Below are 23,762 nucleotides of genomic sequence, written 5' to 3' on the forward strand. Positions count from 1 at the left end.
ATACAGAACAGGACAAGCCAGAGACAGTACGGTACGGGCCAGAGACAGTACGGGACGGGCCAGATACATGACGGGACGGGCCAGAGCAGGATGGGACTGGCCAGAGGCAGGACAGGACCGATCGGGCCAGAGACAGGACGGAACGGGCAAGAGAGAGGACGGGACGGGCCAGATACAGGACGGGACAGGCCAGACACGGGATGGGCCAGATACAGGACGGGCCAGAGACAGGACCGGATGGGCTAGAGACAGACGGGACCGGACGGGCCAAAGACAAGATGAGACTGGCCGAAGATAGGACGGACCGAGGCGTGCCAGAGACAGGACGGGACGGACTAGAGATGGGGCGACCAGATACAGGACGGGGCGGTCCAGATACAGGACGGTCCAGGGACGGGACGGGCCAGAGCAGGATGGGACTGGCCAGAGGCAGGACAGGACCGATCGGGCCAGAGACAGGACAGGACGGGCAAGAGACAGGATTGGACAGGCTAGAGATAGCACCGGTCGGGCCAGAGACAGGACGGACGAGGCCAGAGACAGGATGGGACGGGCCAGAGACAGGATGAGATGGGAAGGTACTGGCCAGATACAGGAAGGGACAGGCCAGATAAGGGACAAGACAGGCCAGATGCGGGACGGGCCAGATACGAGATGGGACGGGCCAGATACAAGATGGGACGAGCCGGAGATAGGACGGGACGGGCCAGAAACAGGACTGGACGAGCTAAACATTATGGGACGGGAAATAGACAAGATGGGAACGGCCAGAGACGGTACGGGATGTGCCAGATACAGGACAGGATGAGCCAGAGACAGGATGGGACGGGCCAGAAACAGGACGGGACAAGCTATACATTATGGGACGAAACAGAGACCGGACGGGATGGTCCAGATACAGGAAAAGACGGGCCAGAGACAGGACAGGATGGCCCAGATACACTACGGGACAGGCCAGATACAGGACGGTACGGGCCAAATATGGGACGGGCCAGATACAGGACGACATGGGCCAGATATGGGACAGGAGAGGCTAGATATGGGATGAGCCATGGACAGGATGGGATGGGCCAGATACTAGATGGCCAGATACGAGACGGACCATATACTGAATGGGCCTGGCCACATACGGGACTGGCCAGATAGGGATTGGTTGGGTCAAATACGGGACAGGACGTGCCAGAGATGGGAAGGGACAAGGCGGGCCAGATACTGGATGTGATGAGCCAGATAAGGGAAAGCCAGATACGGGACGGGATGGTCAGATACGGGACTAAACGGGTCAGATATGCGACTGGACGGACCAGATACGGGACGGGGCGGGTTAGACATTACAGAACGTGTCATAGACAGGATGGGAGGGGCCAGGGACAGGCTGGGACGGACCAGAGACAGGACCGGACAGGCCAGACACGGGACGGGTCAGATACAGGACTGAGGATACAAAAGGAATGCGTGCACTGTTCTTTTAAGAATCAGGAAGTGCTGCCGCTGCCGCCCTCAACAAGCAGCCAAGACAAATGCACACAGCCCGCATAGGAACATAGTGCGCAGCCTGCATTGGTGGGTAAGTCGGCGGTCTTGCATGGTGTGAGATGGGAAGCCATGCCAGCACGCCGCCATGGATGTTACAATTAAGTAGTGTAGGTCAGGTGTAGAGAAAATGGAAGTTTTGCAAATAAATATTACAACTATTGTTTAATAGGCAAATGTCACATGTAGAGTTTGCATGATATACCTTCCTAGTACTTTATCTAAATTAGAAGCAAATTGTTTGAAGATTACTTCTACCTAAATGGCAGAAAATGCACCTATCTTGGTGATGGATAGGACAGCTTGAGGGGATATGGAGGAGGCTGTTTTTTTGATAGGTGTCATTTAAACATTTTGCTAATAATTTATGGAAAGTATCATATTTTTCTAACTATTGAACTCACCTTAATTTAAAACACACCCCAGGTTAAAGTTCCTTCATGTGTAAATTTGTGGAGGATTTGATAATACTACCTTTAATGGGATGGGCCAGATACAGGACGGGACAGGCCAGATACGGAATGGGCCAGATACAGGATGGGCCAGAGACAGGACGAGACGGGCCAGAGACAGGACGGGACAGGCCAAAGACAGGATGAGACTGGCCGGAGATAGGACGGACCGAGGCGTACCAGAGACAGGACGGGACGGACTAGAGACGGGGCGACAGATACAGGACGGGACGGTCCAGATACAGGACAGTCCCGGGACGGGACGTGCCAGAGCAGGACGGGACTGGTCAGAGGCAGGACAGGACCGATCGGGCCAGAGACAGGATGGGACGGGTTAGAGAGAGGACGGGACGGGCCAAAGAGAGGACTGGATGGACAAAAGATGGGATGGGCAAGAGACAGGATTGGACAGGCCAGAGATAGCACCGGACGGGCCAGAGACATTACGGGACAGGCCAGAGACAGGACGAGACGGGCCAGAGACAGGACGAGATGGGAAGGGACAGGCCAGATACGGGACAGGACAGGCCAGATACGGGACAGGCGAGATACGAGATGGGACGGGCCAGATACAGGACGGGACGAGCCTGAGATAGGACGGGGCGTGCCAGAAACAGGACTTGACGAGCTATACATTATGGGACGGGAAATAGACAGGATGAGACGGGCCAGAGATGGTACAGGATGTGCCAGATACAGGACAGGACGGGACGGGCCAGAAACAGGACGGGACAAGCTATACATTATGGGACCGTCCAGAGACCTGACAGGACGGTCCAGATACAGGATAAGACGGGCCAGAGACAGGACAGGATGACCCAGATACAGTACAGGACAGGCCACATACAGGACGGTCCGGGCCAAAAATGAGACGGGTCAGATACAGGACGACATGGGCCAGATACGGGACGGGCCAGATATGGGACAGGACAGGCTAGATATGGGATGAGCCATGGACAGGATGGGATGGGCCACATACAAGATGGCCAGATACTGAATGGGCCTGGCCACATACGGGACGGGCCAGATAGGGACTGGTTGGGTCAGATACGGGACAGGAAGTGCCAGAGACGGGAAAGGATGAGGCGGGCCAGATACGTGATGAGATGGGCCAGATAAGGGATAGCCAGATACGGGACGGGATGGTCAGATACGGGACCAAACGGGTCAGATATGGGACTTGACGGACCAGATATGGGACGGGGCGGGTTAGACATTACAGGACGGGCCATAGACAGGATGGGAGGGGCCAGGGACAGGCTGGGACGGGCCAGAGACAGGACGGGACGGGCCAGAGACGGAATGGGTGTGATACAGGACTGGGGACACATTAGGAATGCGTGCACTGTTCCTTTAAGAATCAGGAAGTGCTGCCGCTGCCGCCCTCAACAAGCAGCCAAGACACATGTACACAGCCAGCATAGGAACATAGTGCGCGGCCTGCATTGGTGGGTAAGTCGACGGTCTTGCATGGTGTGAGATGGGAAGCCATGCCAGCTTGCCGCCAGGGATGTTACAATTAAGTAGTGTAGGTCAGGTGTAGAGAAAATGGAAGTTTTGCAAATAAATATTACAACTATTATTTAATAGGCAAACATCACATGTAGAGTTTGCATGATATACCTTCCTAGTACTTTATCTAAATTAGAAGCAAATTGAAGATTACTTCTGCCTAAATGGCAGAAAATGCACCTATCTTGGTGATGGATAGGACAGCTTGAGGGGATATGGAGGAGGCTGTTTTTTGATAGATGTCATTTAAACATTTTGCTAATAATTTATGGAAAGTATCATATTATTCTAACTATTGAACTCACCTTAATTTAAAACACACCCCAGGTTAAATTTCCTGGAGGTGTAAATTTGTGGAGGATTTGATAATACTACCTTTAGTGGGATGGGCCAGATACAGGACAAGACAGGCCAGATACGTGACGGAACGGGCCAGATACAGGACAGGCCAAAGATAGGACCGGACGGGCCGTGCCTGAAAAAGGACGGGACGGGCCAGAGACGGGGCGACCAGATACAGGACGGGATCAGCCAGAGACAGGACGGAATGTGCTAGAGACATGGGATAGGCCATACACAGGACGGGTCAGGCCAGAGACAGGATGGGACGGGCCAGATATATGACGGGATGGGCCAGAAACGTGACGAGCCAGATATGGGACGGTATGGGCCAGATATGGGACAGCCCACATACATGACGGGACGGGCCAGATACAGGACGGTACGGACTAGATACGGGACGGGACGGGCCAAATACGGGACGGGTCAGATGCGGGACGGGCCAGATACGGGACAGGCCAGATACAGGACGGGCCAGATACGGGACAGGCCGGGCCAGGGACAGGACGTGCCAGATACGGGACAGGCCAGATATGGAACGGGCCAGATACTGGACGGGATGGGCCAGATACAGGGCGGGCCAGATACAGGACGAGACGGACCAGAACTGCGCCAGAGACAGGAAGGGATGGGCCAGAGACAGGACAGGACGGGCCAAATACTAGACGGGACGGGCCAGAAACGGGACGGACAAGAGACAGGATTATACAGGCCAGAGATAGCACCGGACGGGCCAGAGACAGGACGGGACAGGCCAGAGACAGGACGAGATGGGAAAGGACTGGCCAGATACAGGAAGGGACAGGCCATATACGGGACAGGACAGGCCAAATGCGGGATGGGCCAGATACGAGACGGGACGGGCCAGAAACAGGACGGGACGAGCTATACATTATGGGACGGGAAATAGACAGGACGGGACGGGCCATAGACGGTACTCGACGGGCCAGATACAGGACAAGACGAGCCAGAGACAGTACGGGACGGGCCAGAAACAGGACGGGACAAGCTATACATTATGGGACGGGCCATAGACAGGACGGGACGGGCCAGAGACAAGACAGAACGGGCCAAATAGTGCGCAGCCTGCATTGGTGGGTAAGTCGGCGGTGTTGCATGATGTGAGATTGGAAGCCATGCCAGCACGCTGCCTTGGATGTTAAAATTAAATAGTGTTGGTCAGGCGTAGAGAAAATGGAAGTTTTTCAAATAAATATTACAACTATTGTTTAATAGGCAAACATCACATGTAGAGTTTGCATGATTTACCTTCCTAGTACTTAGAAGCAAATTGTTTGAAGATTAGTTCTACCTAAATGGCAGAAAATGCACCTATCTTGGTGATGGATAGGACAGCTTGAGGGGATATGGAGGAGGCTGTTTTTTGATAGGTGTCATTTACACATTTTGCTAATAATTTATGGAAAGTATCATATTTTTCTAACTATTGAACTCACCTTAATTTAAGACACACCCCAGGTTAAATTTCCTGGACGTGTAAATTTGTGGAGGATTTGATAATACTACCTTTAATGGGATGGGCCAGATCCAGGACGGGACAGGCCAGATACGTGACGGGATGGGCCAGATGCAGGACAGGCCAGAGACAGGACGGACGGGACGTGCCTGAGAAAGGACGGGACTGGCCAGAGACGGGGCAACCAGATACAGGACGGGACGGTCTAGATACAGGACGGGCCAGGGACGGGATGGACCAGAGCAGGACGCGACTGGCCAGAGGCAGGACAGGACCAGTCAGGCCAGAGACAGGATGGGACGGGCCAGATACTAGAAGAGACGGGCCAGATACGGGACCGGCCAAATTCAAGACGGGATGGGCCAGAGATAGGACGTGATGGGACGGGCCAGATACAGAAAGGGATGGGTCAGAGACAGGACAGAATGTGCTAGAGACATTAAGGGACAGGACATAGACAGGACGGGTCGGGCCAGAGACAGGATGGGTCGGGCTAGAGACAGGATGGGACGGGCCAGATACATGACGGGATGGGCCAGAAACGTGACGAGCCAGATATGGGACGGTATGGGCCAGATATGGGACAGCCCAGATACATGACGGGACGGGCCAGATTTAGGATGGTACGGACCAGATACGGGACGGGACGGGCCAGATACGGGACGGGTCAGATGCGGGATGGGCCAGATACGGGTCAGGCCAGATACAGGACGGGCTAGATACGGGACAGGCCGGGCAGGGACAGGACGTGCCAGACACGGGACTGTCCAGATATGAAACGGGCCAGATACTGGACGGGATGGGCCAGATGCAGGGCGGACCAAATACGGGACGAGACGGGCCAGAACTGGGCCAAACACAGGAAGGGATGGGCCAGAGACGGGGCGGGCCAAAGACTGGACGGGACGGGCCAGAGAAGGGACGGGCAAGAGACTGGATTGGACAGGCCAGAAATAGCAACGGACCGGCCAGAGACAGGACGGGACAGGCCAGAGACAGGACGACATGGGAAGGGACTGGCCAGATACAGGAAGGGACAGGCCAGATACGCGACAGGACAGGCCAGATGCGGAACGGGCCACATACGAGACGGGACGGGCCAGATATATGACGGGACGACGCAGAGATAGGATGGGACGGGCCAGAAATAGGACGGGGCAAGCTATACATTATGGGACGGGAAATAGACAGGACGGGACGGACCAGAGAGGGTACGTGACGGGCCAGATACAAGACAGGACGAGCCAGAGAAAGTACGGGACGGGCCAGAAACAGTTCGGGACAAGCTATACATTATGGGACGGGCCATAGACAGGACTGGACGGGCCAGAGACAAGACGGAACGGGACAGATACAGGAAAAGACGGGCCAAAGAAAGGACGGGATGGCCCAGATACAGTACGGGACAGGCCACATACAGGACGGTACGGGCCAAATAGTGTGCAGCCTGCATTGGTGGGTATGTCGGCGGTCTTGCATGGTGTGAGATGGGAAGCCATGCCAGCACGCCGCCATAGATGTTACAATTAAGTAGTGTAGGTCAGGCGTAGAGAAAATGGAAGTTTTTCAAATAAATATTACAACTATTGTTTAATAGGCAAACATCACATGTAGAGTTTGCGTGATATACCTTCCTAGTACTTTATCTAAATTAGAAGCAAATTGAAGATTACTTCTACCTAAATGACAGAAAATGCACCTATCTTGGTGATGGATAGGACAGCTTGAGGGGATATGGAGGAGGTTGTTTTTTTGATAGGTGTCATTTAAACATTTTGCTAATAATTTATGGAAAGTATCATATTTTTCTAACTATTGAACTCACCTTAATTTAAAACACACCCCAGGTTAAAGTTCCTTTATGTGTAAATTTGTGGAGGATTTGATAATACTACCTTTAATGGGATGGGCCAGATACAGGACGGGACAGGCCAGATACGGAATGGGCCAGATACAGGACGGGCCAGAGACAGGACCGGACGGATCACGCCAGAGACATGACGAGACGGGCCAGAGACAGGACGGGACAGGCCAAAGACAGGATGAGACTGGCCGGAGATAGGACGGACCGAGGCGTACCAGAGACAGGACGGGACGGGCTAGAGACGGGGCGACAGATACTGCACGGGACGGTCCAGATACAGGACAGTCCAGGGACAGGACGGGCCAGAGCAAGACGGGACTGGTCAGAGGCAGGACAGGACCGATCAGGCCAGAGACAGGACGGGACGGGCAAGAGAGAGGACGGGACGGGCCAAAGAGAGGACGGGATGGACAAGAGATGGGATGGGCAAGAGACAGGAATGGACAGGCCAGAGATAGCACCGAATGGGCCAGAGACATGACGGGACAGGCCAGAGACAGGACGGGACGGGCCAGAGACAGGACTAGATGGGAAGGGACAGGCCAGATATGGGACAGGACAGGCCAGATGCGGGACGGGCCAGATACGAGATGGGACGGGCCAGATACAGGACGGGACGAGCCAGAGATAGGACGGGACGGGCCAGAAACAGGACTTCACGAGCTATACATTATGGGACGGGAAATAGACAGGATGGGACGTGCCAGAGACGGTACAGGATGCGCCAGATACAGGACAGGACTAGCCAGTGACAGGACGGGACGGGCCAGAAACAGGACGGGACAAGCTATACATTATGGGACCGTCCAGAGACCGGACGGGACGGTCCAGATACACGATAAGACGGGCCAGAGACAGGACAGGATGGCCCAGATACAGTACGGGACAGGCCACATACCGGACGGTCCGGGCCAAAAATGAGACGGGCCAGATACAGGGCGATATGGGCCAGATACGGGACGGGCCAGATAGGGACTGGTTGGGTCACATACAGGACAGGACGTGCCAGAGACGGGAAGGGACGAGGCGGGCCAGATACGGGATGAGATGGGCCAGATAAGGGACAGCCAGATACGGGACGGGATGGTCAGATACGGGACTAAACGGGTCAGATATGGGACTGGACGGACCAGATACGGGACGGGGCGGGTTAGACATTACAGGACAGGACATAGACAGAATGGGAGGGGTCAGGGACAGGCTGAGACTGGCCAGAGACAGGACGGGACGGGCCAGAGACGGGACGGGCTAGAGATGGGACGGGTCAGATACAGGACTGGGGACACATTAGGAATGCGTGCACTGATCCTTTAAGAATCAGGAAGTGCTGCCGCTGCCGCCCTCAACAAGCAACTAAGACACATGCACACAGCCAGCATAGGAACATAGTGCGCAGCCTGCATTGGTGGGTAAGTCGGCGGTCTTGCATGGTGTGAGATGGGAAGCCATGCCAGCTCACCGCCAGGGATGTTAAAATTAAGTAGATACGAGACGGGACGCGCCAGATATAGGACGGGACAAGGCAGAGATAGGATGGGACGGGCCAGAAACAGGACGGGACGAGCTATACATTATGGGACGGGAAGTAGACAGGATGGGATGGGCCAGAGACGGTACGCGACGGGCCAGGTACAGGACAGGACGAGCCAGAGATAGTACGGGACTGGCCAGAAACAGGACGGGACAAGCTATAAATTATGGGGCGGGTCATAGACAGGACGGGCCAGATTCAGGACGGGACGGGCCAGATACAGGGCGGGACCGACCAGATACAGGACGGGATGGGCCATAGACAGGACGGAATGTGCTAGAGACATTACGGGACAGGCCATAGACAGGACGGGTCGGGCCATAGACAGGATGGGAGGGGCCAGGGACAGGCTGGGACGGGCCAGAGACAGGACGGGACGGGCCAGAGACGGAATGGGTCTGATACAGGACTGGGGACACATTAGGAATGCGTGCACTGTTCCTTTAAGAATCAGGAAGTGCTGCCGCTGCCGCCCTCAACAAGCAGCCAAGACACATGTACACAGCCAGCATAGGAACATAGTGCGCAGCCTGCATTGGTGGGTAAGTCGACGGTCTTGCATGGTGTGAGATGGGAAGCCATGCCAGCTTGCCGCCAGGGATGTTACAATTAAGTAGTGTAGGTCAGGTGTAGAGAAAATGGAAGTTTTGCAAATAAATATTACAACTATTATTTAATAGGCAAACATCACATGTAGAGTTTGCATGATATACTTTCCTGGTACTTTATCTAAATTAGAAGCAAATTGTTTGAAGATTACTTCTACCTAAATGGCAGAAAATGCACCTATCTTGGTGATGGATAGGACAGCATGAGGGGATATGGAGGAGGCTGTTTTTGATAGGTGTAATTTAAACATTTTGCTAATAATTTATGGAAAGAATCATATTTTTCTAACTATTGAACTCACCTTAATTTAAAGCACAGAGGACGGCACGGGCCAAAACCAGATGGAACGGGCCAAAGACCGGATGGGATGGGCCAAAGACCGGATGGGACGGGCCAAAGACCGGATGGGACGGGCCAGAGACAGGACGGGACGGGGCGGGCCAGAGACAGGACGGGACATATACAGGACGGGATGGGCCAGATACAGGATGGGCCAGATACAGGATGGGCCAGGGACGGGCCACTGCAGTACCAGACGGGTCTGAGGCAGGACAGGACGGGTCGGGCCAGAGACAGGATGGGACGGGACAGAGATAGGACAAGACGGGCCAGAGACAGAACGAGATGGGCCAGAGACAGGACGAGCCGGAGATAGGACAGGATGGGCCAGAGAAAGGACGGGACTGGCTAGAAACAGGAAGGGACGGGCCAGATACGGGACGGGCCAGATACAGGACGGGACAGGCGAGAGACAGGATGGGATGGGCCAGATATGGGTCGGGAGAGGCCAGATATGTGACGGGACCCGACAGGATAGACACGGGACGGTACAAGCCAGATACGCGACGGGCCAGATACAAGATGGGACTAGATGGGCCAGATACAGGATGGTACGGAACGGGCCAGATACAGGAGGGGACGGTCCGAGTACAGGATGGGACAGGCCAGATAGAGAACTGCACGGGATGGGCCAGAGACAGGACGGGACGGGCCAGAGATAGGATGGGACAGGCCAGATACGGGACGGGACAGGAAAGATACGGAACAGGACGGGCCAGATACGAGATGGTACGGGCCAGATACAGGACGGTACGGGCCAGATACAGAACTGTATGGGACGGGCCAGAGACAGGAGGGGATGGGCCAGTTACAGGATGGGACGGGCCAGATACGGAACTGCACGGTACGGACCAGAGACAGGACTGGACGGGTCAGAGACAGGATGGGATAGGCCAGATACGGTATGGGGCAGGCCAGATACGGGACAAGACGGGCCAGATACAGGATGGTACGGGCCAGATATGGGACGGTATGGGCCAGATACATGACGGGACGGGCCAGATACAGGACGAGACAGACCAGATACAGAACAGGACGGGCCAGATACGGGACAAGCCAGATACGGGACAGGTCATATATGGGATGGGGCAGATATGGGACGGTACAGATACGGGACAGGCCAGCGACAGGACGGGCCAGATACTGGACGGGATGGGCTAGATACGGGGCGGGCCAGATACGGGACGATACTAGCCAGAGACAGGATGGGACTGGCTAGAGACAGGATGGGATGAGCCAAAGACAGGACGGGTCAGAGACAGGATGGGACGAGCCAAAGACAGGACGGGAGGGGCCAGACACAGGACTGGACAGGCCAGAGACAGAACGGCACGGGCAAGACACAGGACTGGACAGGCCAGAGACAGGACAGGACGGGCCAGATACAGGATGGGACTGGCTAGATACGGGACAGGACCGGCCAGATACTGGACAGGTCAGATACGGGACGGGATGGGCCAGATTCAGGACGGGACGAGATGGGCCAGATACAAGACGGTACAGGACGGGTCAGATACAGGACGGGACGGGATAGATACGGAACGGGCCAAATACAGGACGGAACGGGCCAGAGACAGGATGGGCGGGCTTGACATTACGGGCCGGGCCATAGACAGAATGGGACGGGCCAGATACAGGACGGTACTGCCCAGATATGGGACGGAACGGGCCAGATACGCGATGGGACGGGCCAGATACGGGATGGGCCAGATACGGGACGGTCCAGATATGAGACGGGCCAGATATGGGACAGGACGGGCCAGATACGACATGAGCCAGGGATGGGAAAGGACAGAAACTGAACGGGATGTGCCATTTATGGTGATGGGCCAGATACGTGACACGCTGGGCCATATACGGGACGGGCCAGATACGGGACTGGTTGGGCCATATACGGGATAGGACGGGCTAGATAGTGAAGGGACGAGACGTGCCAGATAAGAGATGGGCCAGATACGGGACTGGACTGGCCAGATATGGGACTGGACTGGCCAGATACGGGACTTGTCGGGTCAGATATGGGACTAAGCAGGCCAGATATGGGACATACGGGCTAGACATTACAGGACGGGCCATAGACAGGAGGGGAGGGGCCAGGGACAGCACGGGACGGGCCAGAGACAGGTCAGGACGGGATGAGCCAAAGACGGGATGGGCCAGATACAGGACTGGGGACACATTAGGAATGCGTACACTGTTCCTTTAAGAAGAAGGAAGTGCTGCCACTGTCGCCCTCAGCAAGCAGCCAAGACACATGAACCCAGCCAGTTGAGGAACACAGTGCGCAGCCTGGATTGGTGGGTAATTCGGTGGTCTTACATGGTGTGAGATGGGAAGCCATGCCAGCACGCCTCCAGGGATGTTACAATTAGGTAGTGTAGCACAGGCATAAAGAAAATGAAAGTTTTGCAAATAAATATTACAACTATTGTTTAATATGCAAACATCACATGTATCGTTTGCATGATATACCTTCCTGGTACTTTATCTAAATTAGAAGCAAATTGTTTGAAGATTACTTCTACCTAAATGGCAGAAAATGCACCTATCTTGGTGATGGATAGGACAGCTTGAGGGGATATGGAGGAGGCTGTTTTTTGATAGGTGTCATTTAAACATTTTGCTAATAATTTATGGAAAGTATAATATTTTTCTAACTATTGAGCTCACCTTAATTTAAACCACACAGGACGGGACGGGCCAGAGACAGGTTGGGACAGGCCAATTATCGGATGGGACTGGCCAGAGACAGGACGGGATGGGGCTGGCCAGAAACAAGACAGGATGGGCCAGATACATGACGGGGCAAGCCAGATACAGGATGGTCCAGATACAGGATGGGCCAGGGACGGGCCAGAGCAGTGCCGGACGGGCCACAGGCAGGACAGGACGTGTCGGGCCAGAGACAGGACCGGACGGGCCAGAGACATGACAAGACGAGCTTGAGACAGGACGGGACGGGCCAGAGACAGGACGAGCCGGAGATAGGACAGGACGGGCCAGAGACAGGACGGGACTGGCTAGTTACAGGAAGGGACAGGCCAGATACGGGACGGGCCAGATATAGGACGGGATGGGCCAGAGACAGGATGGGACGGGTCAGAGACAGGATGGAACAGGCCAGATATGGGACGGGACAGGCCATATGCGTGACGGGACAGGCCAGATACGTGACGGGACAGGACAGGACAGATATAGGACTGTACAAACCAGATACAGGACGGGCCAGATACAGGACGGGATGAGATGGGCCAGATACAGGATGGTACGAAACGGGCCAGATACAGGATGCTACGGGCCAGATACAGGAGGGGACAGGCCGGGTACAGGATGGGACGGGCCAGATACAGAACTGCACAGGACGGGCCAGAGACAGGACGGGACAGGCCAGAGACAGGATGGGACAGGCCTGATATGTGATGGGACAGGCCAGATACGGGACAGGATGGACCAGATACGGGATGGTACAGGCTAGATACGGGCCAGATATGGGACGGTTCGGGGCAGATATGGGACGGGCCAGATACATGACGGGACGGGCCAGATACATGACGGGACGGGCAAGATACAGGACGAGACGGACCAGATACGAAACAGGACGGGCCAGATACGGGACGAGCCAGATACGGGACAGGGCAGATACGGAACGGAGCAGATATGGGACGGTACAGATACGGGACGGGCCAGATACTAGACAGGATGGGCCAGATACGGGACGATACTGGCCAGAGACAGGACGGGACGGGCTAGAGACAGGACGGGATGAGCCAAAGACAGGACGGGCCAGAGACAGGACTGGACAGGCCAGAGACAGGACTGGACGGGCCAGAGACAGGACTGGATAGGCCAGAGACAGGATGGGACAGGCCAGATACAGGACGAGACTGGGAGGGACTGGCCAGATATGGGACAGGACAGGCCAGATACGGGACAGGACGGGCCAGATATGGGAGCCCTCAACAAGCAGCCAAGACACATGCACACAGCCAGCAGAAGAAGGCAGTGTGCAGCCTGGCTTGGTGGGTAAGTCGGCGGTCTTGCATGGTGTAAGATGGGAAGCCATGCCAGCACGCCGCCAGGGATGTTACAATTAAGTAGGACGGGTCGGGTCGGGCCAGAGACAGGACAAGACGGGCCTGAGACAGGACAGGACTGGCCAGAGACAGGATGGGACGGGCTAGATACAGGAAGGGACGGGCCAGATACAGGACGGGACGGGCCAGATACAGGACGGGACGGGCCAGAGACAGGATGGGACGGGTCAGAGATAGAATGGGACGGGCCAGATACGGGACAGGCCAGATACAAGACTGGCCAGATACAGGACGGGCCAGATACGGGACAGGCCAGATACGAGACTGGCCAGATAGGGGACGGGCCAGATACGGGACAGGCTGGGCCAAATACAGAACGGGACAGGCCAGATACGGGATGGGCCTGATACAGGACGGGACGGGCCAGATACGGGATGGGCCAGACACGGGATGGGCCAAACACGGGACAGGACCTGGCAACTCAGCAGTTGCACAGATCACGCTGAAGGATAGTGTTGCTCAGGCACCTTCCAATGGGTGGAGGTGGTTTAAGTATCCAGTGTCTCATAGCAATAGTCTGGGGACGCATTAGGAATGCGTGCACTGTTCCTTTAAGAATCAGGATGTGCTGCCGCCCTCAACAAGCAGCCAAGACACATGCACACAGCCAGCAGAGGAACACAGTGCGCAGCCTGGATTGATGGGTAAGTCGGCGGTCTTACATGGTGGGAGATGGGAAGCCATGCCAGCACGCCGCCAGGGATGTTACAATTAAGTAGTGTAGGTCAGGCATAGAGAAAATGGAAGTTTTGCAAATAAATATTACAACTATTATTTAATAGGCAAACATCACATGTAGAGTTTGCATGATATACCTTCCTAGTACTTTATCTAAATTAGCAGCAAATTGTTTGAAGATTACTTCTACCTAAATGGCAGAAAATGCACCTATCTTGGTGATGGATAGGACAGCTTGAGGGGATATGGAGGAGGCTGTTTTTTGATAGGTGTCATTTAAACATTTTACTAATAATTTATGGAAAGTATCATATTTTTCTAACTATTGAACTCACCTTAATTTAAAACACACCCCAGGTTAAATTTCCTGGAGGTGTAAATTTGTGGAGGATTTGATAATACTACCTTTAATGCTGTAAGGTAGAATAGAGTGGATAGAGATCTAATGTTAGTGCTTCTCTGCGACATGTATATTATACTCCTATACATTTGCAGCAGGCAATTTATATGTCTTTTATACAGCACATACATACACTGTGTTCCAAATTATTATGCAAATAATATTTTCTCAGATTTTCCCAAATTACCTATATGAATTGTAGTCATTGTAATTTTCCAGTCAAATAACTATTAGAGTACAATTGAAAGGTTTTTGTACAAACTGCCTATGATAACAGTATATTTTAAAAAAAATAAAACACTCAAACTGCACTCAAAATGCATGTTCCAAATTATTATGCACAGCAGAGTTTCCAACCTTTTTATTTTATATGTCCTTACATTTAGTTGGGGATTATCTAAATATATGAGTTCACTTGTTCTTTTTTATTGTGGAATTTAAGTGTATTATTGTTTAATTTTTGTATGTTGTTGTAAAGTTTTGTTATATATTTTTTGTCTTGTTGGTCTACTCTTTTTTTATGTTAATGAGAATTATGTCATTTCCGTGGATCTGTGTATAAATGTCTTGACTGAATGTATTTAACCACAATTGAAAAAAGCCTTGGACAGGCTGAAACGTCTTGTATGAGTTGTGGAATAAATCAACTGATTATCAACACGTGAGTGCCGGGATTTTCTTTTTCTACAGACATTGTTTTCCACGTGCACCACCCTAGCTATACAGAGTGCCGACTATTCCTTTTCTGTTGCTTACATGTGAACTGCCTCCCGCCATCATAGACACTCCTTTTGATGATGCTCCAGAGGTTCTCAATGGGGTTGAGGTCAGGGGAGCATGGGGGCCACACCATAAGTTTGTCCCCTTTTATGCCCACAGCAGCCAGAGATGCAGATGTGTTATGTGCAGCATGAGTCTGGGCATTATCATGCACGAAAATGATCTTGCTGCGGAATGCACGGTTCTTCTTCTTGAACCATGGCAGGAAGTGCTGTTTGAGAAACTCAACATACATTATGGAGTTCATCTTTACCCCTTCAGGGATTCTAAAAGGACCGACAATCTCTCTCTCCCCATGATTCCAGCCCAAAACATTACTCCACCTCCTCCTTGTTGGCTCCGTAGCCGTGTTTGCATGGGGTGTCCATCAACCAGCCATCCTCCACTCCATCCATCTGGACCATCGAGATCATTTCATGCATGATAATGCCCCGTCTCATGCTGCACATGACACATCTGCATCTCTGGCTGCTGTGGGCATAAGAGGGGACAAACTTATGGTGTGGCCCCCATGCTCCCCTGACCTCAACCCCATTGAGAACCTCTGGAGCATCATCAAGATGAGTGTCTATGATGGCGGGAGGCAGTTCACATCTAAGCAACAGCTCTGGGAGGGTATTCTGTCCTCATGCAAAACAATTGAAGCAGAAACCATCCAAAACCTGACAAATTCAATGAATGAGAGAGTTCAGAAGCTCCTTTCGAACAAGGGGTCCTATGTGCAAATGTTACATCACCTAGAATAAAGTTTTGAGTTGAAAACTGTTTGATTTCAGTTTGTAATAACCTGCTAATGCTTATAATTTCAATTTTTTTGTTCTTTATTAAAATGAAAAGGTTGGAAGCTCTGCTGTGCATAATAATTTGGAACATGCATTTTGAGTGCAGTTTGAGTGTTTTATTTTTTTTTTTAATATACTGTTATCATAGGCAGTTTGTACAAAAACCTTTCAATTGTACTCTAATAGTTATTTGACTGGAAAATTACAATGACTGCAATTCATATAGGTAATTTGGGAAAATCTGAGACAATATTATTTGTATAATAATTTGGAACACAGTGTAATCACATCACTGCTGAATGCACAGTACAATGCACATTAAGCTCTGCTATGCATGCACACTGCTCTGCTCCATACATATGTAACACAGGTGCTGGAATGCAACGCACAGAGACACAAAATGGGAACAGTTAGGGATATATATAAAACCACTTTATACAAGTATTATGCAAGGGGGTTAGTAACAGGGATAATGAACAGCAAATTGGAATAACAATGAGAAACAGCTTCAGTGAATAATGGTAAAGTTCTTTGCAAAAGTGTGATGCATCCAGTCGTGGGAGTCACCACGTGAGTTTCTCTTTGTATGGCCGTAGCGGGGGGGGTCACCGGTTATTCCCGCTAGGCCGCAAGTCTCTTCCGGATAAAGTCTATCAGATCCCTTTTAGCCTCCCACACACCAACCAGCCCCCTCCCAACCTGAAATCCTAATCGCAACTGTCCCTGGTACCGTGAGTGGAAATTGGAAGTGACGGCCCTGTTCACTTGCGCGATTCCTCCGCTGCTGCTGGCGCGTCTCTCCTGTCACAGTCCTCTCTCAGCTCTTCTCAGCTTGACCGTCGACGGTAGTCTCTCAGGCTTGGGGTAAGGGGATCCAGACCTCGGCTATTGACAGACGGCATCAGTTCCCAGGAATTTACTCTGTGTGGGACGCAGGCCCTGACTCTGGGCCACACATGGAGGGATCAGGTCGCTTCTGTGGGGAGTCCAGAACTTCTCAGGCTGCGTCTGACTCTGATGCAGCACAGGCCTCTGGCTGGGGCCTGCCGCGCTGGCATCTGTAGTCCCTCTGGAACACATCTGTTCCACTCTGCAGCCTGGCGCCAAATCTCCCTGTGTCTTGGCACGCTGGGCTTTTATATCCAGGAAATCCATCCTGGAGGTCACCTGATCAGGTGCAGCATCTGAATCTCTTCCCCCTCCAACTCTTCTGGCATAACTTGGTTCCGCTTTATTTCGTCTGGTCAGCAGATGGCAACCTTTCCTCATCTCTGGCACATCCTGCAAGAATCCTCCTTTATTGCACTCTACTACATTCCTCCCACCTCTTTGCTTGCCAGTCCTCGGGCAAGTGGACTTCTTGCTGGGTTGACGTCTCCTTCCAGGCAGCACAAGTTGAGACAAGAGTTGAGCACACTCTTCTGTTTTCTGTTGAATCTGAGACCATATAAACTCCTCTTGGGCAAACCGGTTATTGGGAATTCCGGCATTAGCCCTCCCAGTCTGGCGGAGCTGCTCTTCCAGAGGTGATTCTGGAGGTCCTGAATAATCAATCACTGGGGACTGCAAATCGCCTCCCGATTCATTCTCTGCCCCACTTGAGGATGACACTGGCAACTCTGACAGACTCAACAGTACTGTAGCCCATCCTTCTTCATCCCCCAAGACCCCTGTTTGTGGTGCCTCAGCAACCTCAGTTGGAGATTCAGTCCCATGACAGTCCTCCACTTTGGAAGAGCAGGGCCGCAGCATGTTACGGTGAAACACCCTAGATGTCGTGGTGTCATTCCCTTTGGGTCGGACCTCGTAGACCGGGTTATCTGGGTGGACCTTCTTCACCACTCGATAAGGTATCGCCTCCCAACGGTGACCCAGTTTACTTCCGAGCTGCTTGGCTCGCAATAGCTCACGGTCTCCTGACTGGAGTGGTCCACCCAAGGTCAGGGGCCGACTTGAATGTTCCACTTCCCCGTACTTCTATTCAACCAACCTCCTCAAAGTGTGAAGTCGGCGTCGGTGCACCCGAATCCAGGTACTTGGGCTGCTGCCCGGGCAGGGGTCTTCTGCTTCTAGCTCCAGTTCGGTGATTTATCATTCATTCCTCCCAAACAGCGACATGTAAGGGGTGTAGCCAGTAGTCGCATGTATTCGATTGTTATACACCCACACCAGCTCAGACACAAATTCGGACCACTTCATCTTCTTGTCTTCTTCCAGAGTTGGCAACATCTGCTTCGCAGGCCCCATTCCCCTGGGGGTGATATGGCGTTGCTCGAGACTTATCGATTCCAGAGATACGATACAGCTCATCCATCACTCGCCCCTGGAAGCAGGTCCCCTGGTCGGAATGTATTCGCTTCGGGCACCCATATATTCGAATGAAATCTTGGCAGATGTCCTTAGCCGCAGCTTCTGCTGTCTGGTCTCGAGTAGGAGTCACCACTGCGAACTTGGTCAAGTGGTCAGTCATCACCAAGCAGTACCCGTAGCCATTGTATGAAGTTCCGATCATCAGGTAGTTAATGATCAGGACCTCCAAGGGTGCAGAAGTTCACATGGTCTGAACAGGAGCCCTCTGTTCCGGGGGCTTACTTAGCTCACACTGGCGACATTTTCGGCAAACTCCCTCAACTTCCTGCCACAGTTAAGGCCAGTACAGCAGTTGTTGTAACCACCGGAAGGTTTTCTCCACACCAAAGTGAGCGCCCCTCTCATGAGCTTCTTTGGTCAGCTGTACCACTAGTGCCTCTGGAACCAGTACTTGCCAGGTAACGTCGAACTCTCGAGGTAGTTGGATCCTTTGGCATACCAAGCCATCCCTCAGAAAGAGCCTTTCCCACTGGCCCAAGATTTGCAGGGTAGTTGGGAGCAAAGCAGCCCTGGCCTTCTAATCTGGCTTTTTCCCCAGGGCGACCCATTCTCTAAGTTTCACCAGATCTGGGTCAGACTGCTGTAGATGTATCCTCTCGTCTCTTGATCGTCCTAGAATTTGAGTGGGTCTAGGCTCTTCTCCAGACTCCTGAGCGTCTACTACAGCAGCGGCAAGCTAACTGAAATCCGGGATCTCGTCGCCTTCAAGCTCTTCGTCTATATCTCTCTTTGGTCCCGCTTGGGTGACTCGGGACAAGGCGCCTGCATGCATGTTCAGGGCCTTAGACCGATATGCGATCTTGTACTGGTACTTAGACATCCTCGCGACCCACCGCTGTTCCAACGCACCCAACTTCGCATTCTCCAGGTGGGCCAATGGGTTGTTGTCTGTTCGCACTTGTACTTCTGATCCCGACAAGTACTCCGCAAATTTCTCTGTCATGGCCCACACCAATGCCAGCAACTCCGGTTTGAACGAACTATAGTTGTCTGGGTTCTTCTCTGTATCCCGTAGTGACCGACTAGCATATGCGATCACCCTCTCTCTTTCTTCCTGTACTTGTGCCAACACTGCTCCCAGACCATGCAAGCTTCCATCGGTGTACAACACGAAGGGCTGTGAAAAGTCAGCGTAGGCTACAATTGGAGCATCCGTTAGCGCCATCTTTAATGCTCGGAAGGCTTCCTCTTGTCGTGGGCCCCACTAAATAGGTTGTCACTTGGCTCCCACCGCTGTTCCTCTCAGGAGCTCATTGAGCGGTACCGCAATCTTAGCAAAGTCTTTCACGAATCGGCGGTAATATCCGACGAGCCCCAGAAATGCCCTCAGTTCCCTCAGGTTGGTGGGTGTGGGCCACCTCTGTACCGCAGCTACTTTCTCTGCAGTGGGGGTGCACTCCTGCACTGGACACAGTGTGTCCCAAATAGTCAATCTCCTGCTTGAATAAATGACACTTGCGAGGCTTGATCTTCAATCCATGTCTCCGAAGTCGCTCTAACGCTTGTTCCAGCTGGCGGAGATGATCTTCAAACGTTGCATCCTGCCGACTACGCCAAATATAACACAGGTGCCTGAATGCAACGCACAGAGACACAAGACGGGAACAGTCAGGGATATATATAAAACGACTTTATATGTATAACAAGTATTATGCAAGGGGGGTTAGTAACAGGGATAATGAACAGCAAATTGGAATAACAATGAGAAACAGTTTTAGTGAATAACGGTAAAGTTCTTTGCAAAAGTGTGATGCACCCAGTCGTGGGAGTCACCACGTGAGTTCTCTTTGTATGGCCCTAGCGGGGGTCACCTGTTATTCCCACTAGTCTGTAAGTCTCTTCCGGATAAAGTCTATCAGATCCCGTTTAGCCTCCCACACACCAACCGGCCCCCTCCCAACCTTAAATCCTAATCCCAACTGTCCCCAGTACCATGAGTGGAAATTGGAAGTGACAGCCCTGTTCACTTGCGCGATTCCTCCGCTGTTGCTCTCTTGTCGCAGTCCTCTTTCGGTCCTCTCGGCTTGACCGTCGACAGTAGTCTCTCACGCTTGGGGTAAGGGGATCCAGATCTCGGCTCTTGACAGATGGCGTCCGTTCCCAGTAACTTACTCTGTGTGGGCGCAGGTCCTGACTCTGGGCCACACGTGCATGGCTCAGGGCGCTTCTGTGAGGAGTCCAGATCTTCTCAGGTGGCTTCTGACTCTGATGCAGCACAGGCCTGGGATCTGTGGTCCCTCTGGAACATGTCTGCTCCACTCTGCAGCATGGCGTCAAATCTCTCTGTGTCTTGGCGCGCTGGGCTTTTATATCCAGGAAATACTTCCTGGAGGTCACCTGATCAGGTGCAGCATCTGAATCTCTTCCCCCTTCAACTCTTCTGGCATAACTTGATTCTGCTTTATTTCGTCTGGCCAGCAGATGGCAACCTTTCCTCATCTCTGGCACATCCTGCAAGAATCTTCCTTCATTACACTCTACTACACATTCACACAGTTCAGTGGCACACAGCTGTCTTACATACACATATCTCTGCTACATACATACACACACCCCTGCAGCATGCACACAGCTCAGCTACATGAAAACACACAACTCTCATACATTCACAGACATAGCTTTCCTATATACACACATGTCTCATATATACACATACAGCTCCACTATGTACACTCGCACACACAGATATATATATATACGGTTGTGCTCAAAAGTTTACATACCCTGGCTGAATTTTTGCTTTCTTGGCCTTGTTTCAGAGAATATGAATGATAAAAAAAAACTTTTTCTCCACTCATGGTTATCGGTTGGGTGAAGCCATTTATTGTCAAATTACTGTGTTTTCTCTTTTTAAATCTTAATGACAACCAAAAACATCCAGATGACTCTGATCAAAAGTTCACATACCCCAGGTCTTAATACCGTGTATTGCCCCCTCTAACATCAATGACTGCTTGAAGTCTTTTGTGGTAGTAGTGGATGAGGTTCTTTATTTTCTCAGAATGCGCACTTGAGATCTCCCCAGAGTCTCTCAATGATATTGAGGTAAGGAGACTGAGATGGCCACTCCACAACCTTCACTTTGTTCTGCTGTAGCCAATGACAGGTCGACTTGGCCTTGTGTTTTGGATCGTTGTCATGTTGGAACGTCCAAGTACGTCCCATGCGCAGCTTCCAGGCTGATGAGTGCAAATTTGCCTCCAGTATTTGCTGATAACATGCTGCATTCATCTTTCCTTCAACTTTTACCAAGTTTCTTGTGCCTTTGTAGCTCACAAATCCCCAAAACATCAGCGATCCACCTCCGTGCTTTACAGTAGGAATGGTGTTCCTTTCATCATAGGCCTTGTTGACCTCTCTCTAAATGTAACGTTTATGGTTGTGGCCACAAAGTTCAATTTTGGTCTCATCACTCCAAATTACCTTGTTCAAGAAGTTTTGAGGCTTGTCTCTGTGCTGTTTGGCGTATTGTAGGCAAGATACTTTGTGGCATTTGCACAGTAATGGCTTTCTTCTGGCGACTCCACCATGCAGCCCATTTTTCTTCAAGTGCCTCCTTATTGTGCATCGTGAAACAGCCAACCGCTAGTTTTCAGAGAGTCCTGAATTTCAGCTGATGTTATTTGTGGGGTTGTCTTTGCATCCTGAACAATTTTCCTGGCAGTTGTGGCCTAAATTTTTGTTGGTCTACCTGACCGTGGTTTGGTTTTTACAGAGCCCCTGATTTTCCATTTGTTAGTCACGGTTTGAACTCTGCTGACTGGCATTATCAATTCCTTAGATATCTTTTTGTATCCCTTTCCTGTGTTATACAGTTCAACTACCTTTTTCCGTAGATCCATTGACAATTCTTTTTCTTTTCCCCATGACTCACAATCCAGAAACGTCAGTGGCTGGATAAAAGATGCAAGAGTCTGTCTGGATCCCAGAAACTCACTCAGCTTTTATGCACACACACTGATTACAAGCAAACAGGTCACAGGTGAGGATGTTACCTTTAGTAGCCAAATTCTGAGCATGTTATCAGGACAAAATTACCAGGGTATATGAACCTTTGATCAGGGTCATTTGGATGTTTTTTGGTTGTCATTAAGATTTAAAAAGAGAAAACACACTAGTTTGACAATAAATGGCTTCACCCAACCAATAACAATGAGTGGAGAAAAAGTTTTTTTGTTATCATTCATATTCTCTGAAACAAGGCCAAGAAAGGAAAAATTCTGCCCTGGTATGTAAACTTTTGAGCACAACTGTATATATACACAAACGCACATAAAACAGACATACACACAACAACTGTATACATTACCACATTTTGAAATTCCTTTCAGGAATGTGACTTATCACATGATGTGAAATGTCCTTCTGCTAAACTGGAACGTGCAGTATCCTTACAGGTCCCAGTATCTTTCCTGTACCGCACCGATCAGATAGATCAGTGAAGGACAAGCACAGAGAGCATAGTTCTCTCAGTGATCAGGAAAGATGCTGTCATCACTCTCCTCGTGCAGAATAATCTGCCTCCAGACTGTAAGACGCATACACTTTTTAGCAAGTTTTTTCATTGCTAAAAAGTGTGTCTCATGTCTAATAGATACTGGTGGTAAAATTTACATTTGTTTACAACGCATTTTTGCCATGTATGTTATCATGGGTCAAAACCAAGAGTTTTAGCATGCTGAGTGAGTTCTCTTGTGGTGCCTTTAGCACTGATAAGTTGTCACACTCTTGCCTATAATTTTAATATTCTTCCAGTAAATTTTAGAACCCCTTCTTGAAGAAGCCCGTACGAAACGTACGTAAAGGGGGATATCCTTATGTGGCTGACCGCCGACTACTGATAGCTGATTGCTGACTGCGCTTTGTTTGGTAATTATGTTTTAATAGGATATTTAATGAATTTATGAAGATCCATAGTGAATTTGTTCAAAGGGATGGTGCCTTTTAGACATGGGTTTACTCTGTTATGAGGTGCTAAGTTACATTTGAGGTTTAAGGCCCT

This window comes from Phyllobates terribilis, unplaced genomic scaffold, assembly GCF_046119375.1.
Source record: "Phyllobates terribilis strain yellow unplaced genomic scaffold, ASM4611937v1 Scaffold_10__3_contigs__length_209671492, whole genome shotgun sequence".
Lineage (NCBI taxonomy): Eukaryota > Metazoa > Chordata > Amphibia > Anura > Dendrobatidae > Phyllobates > Phyllobates terribilis.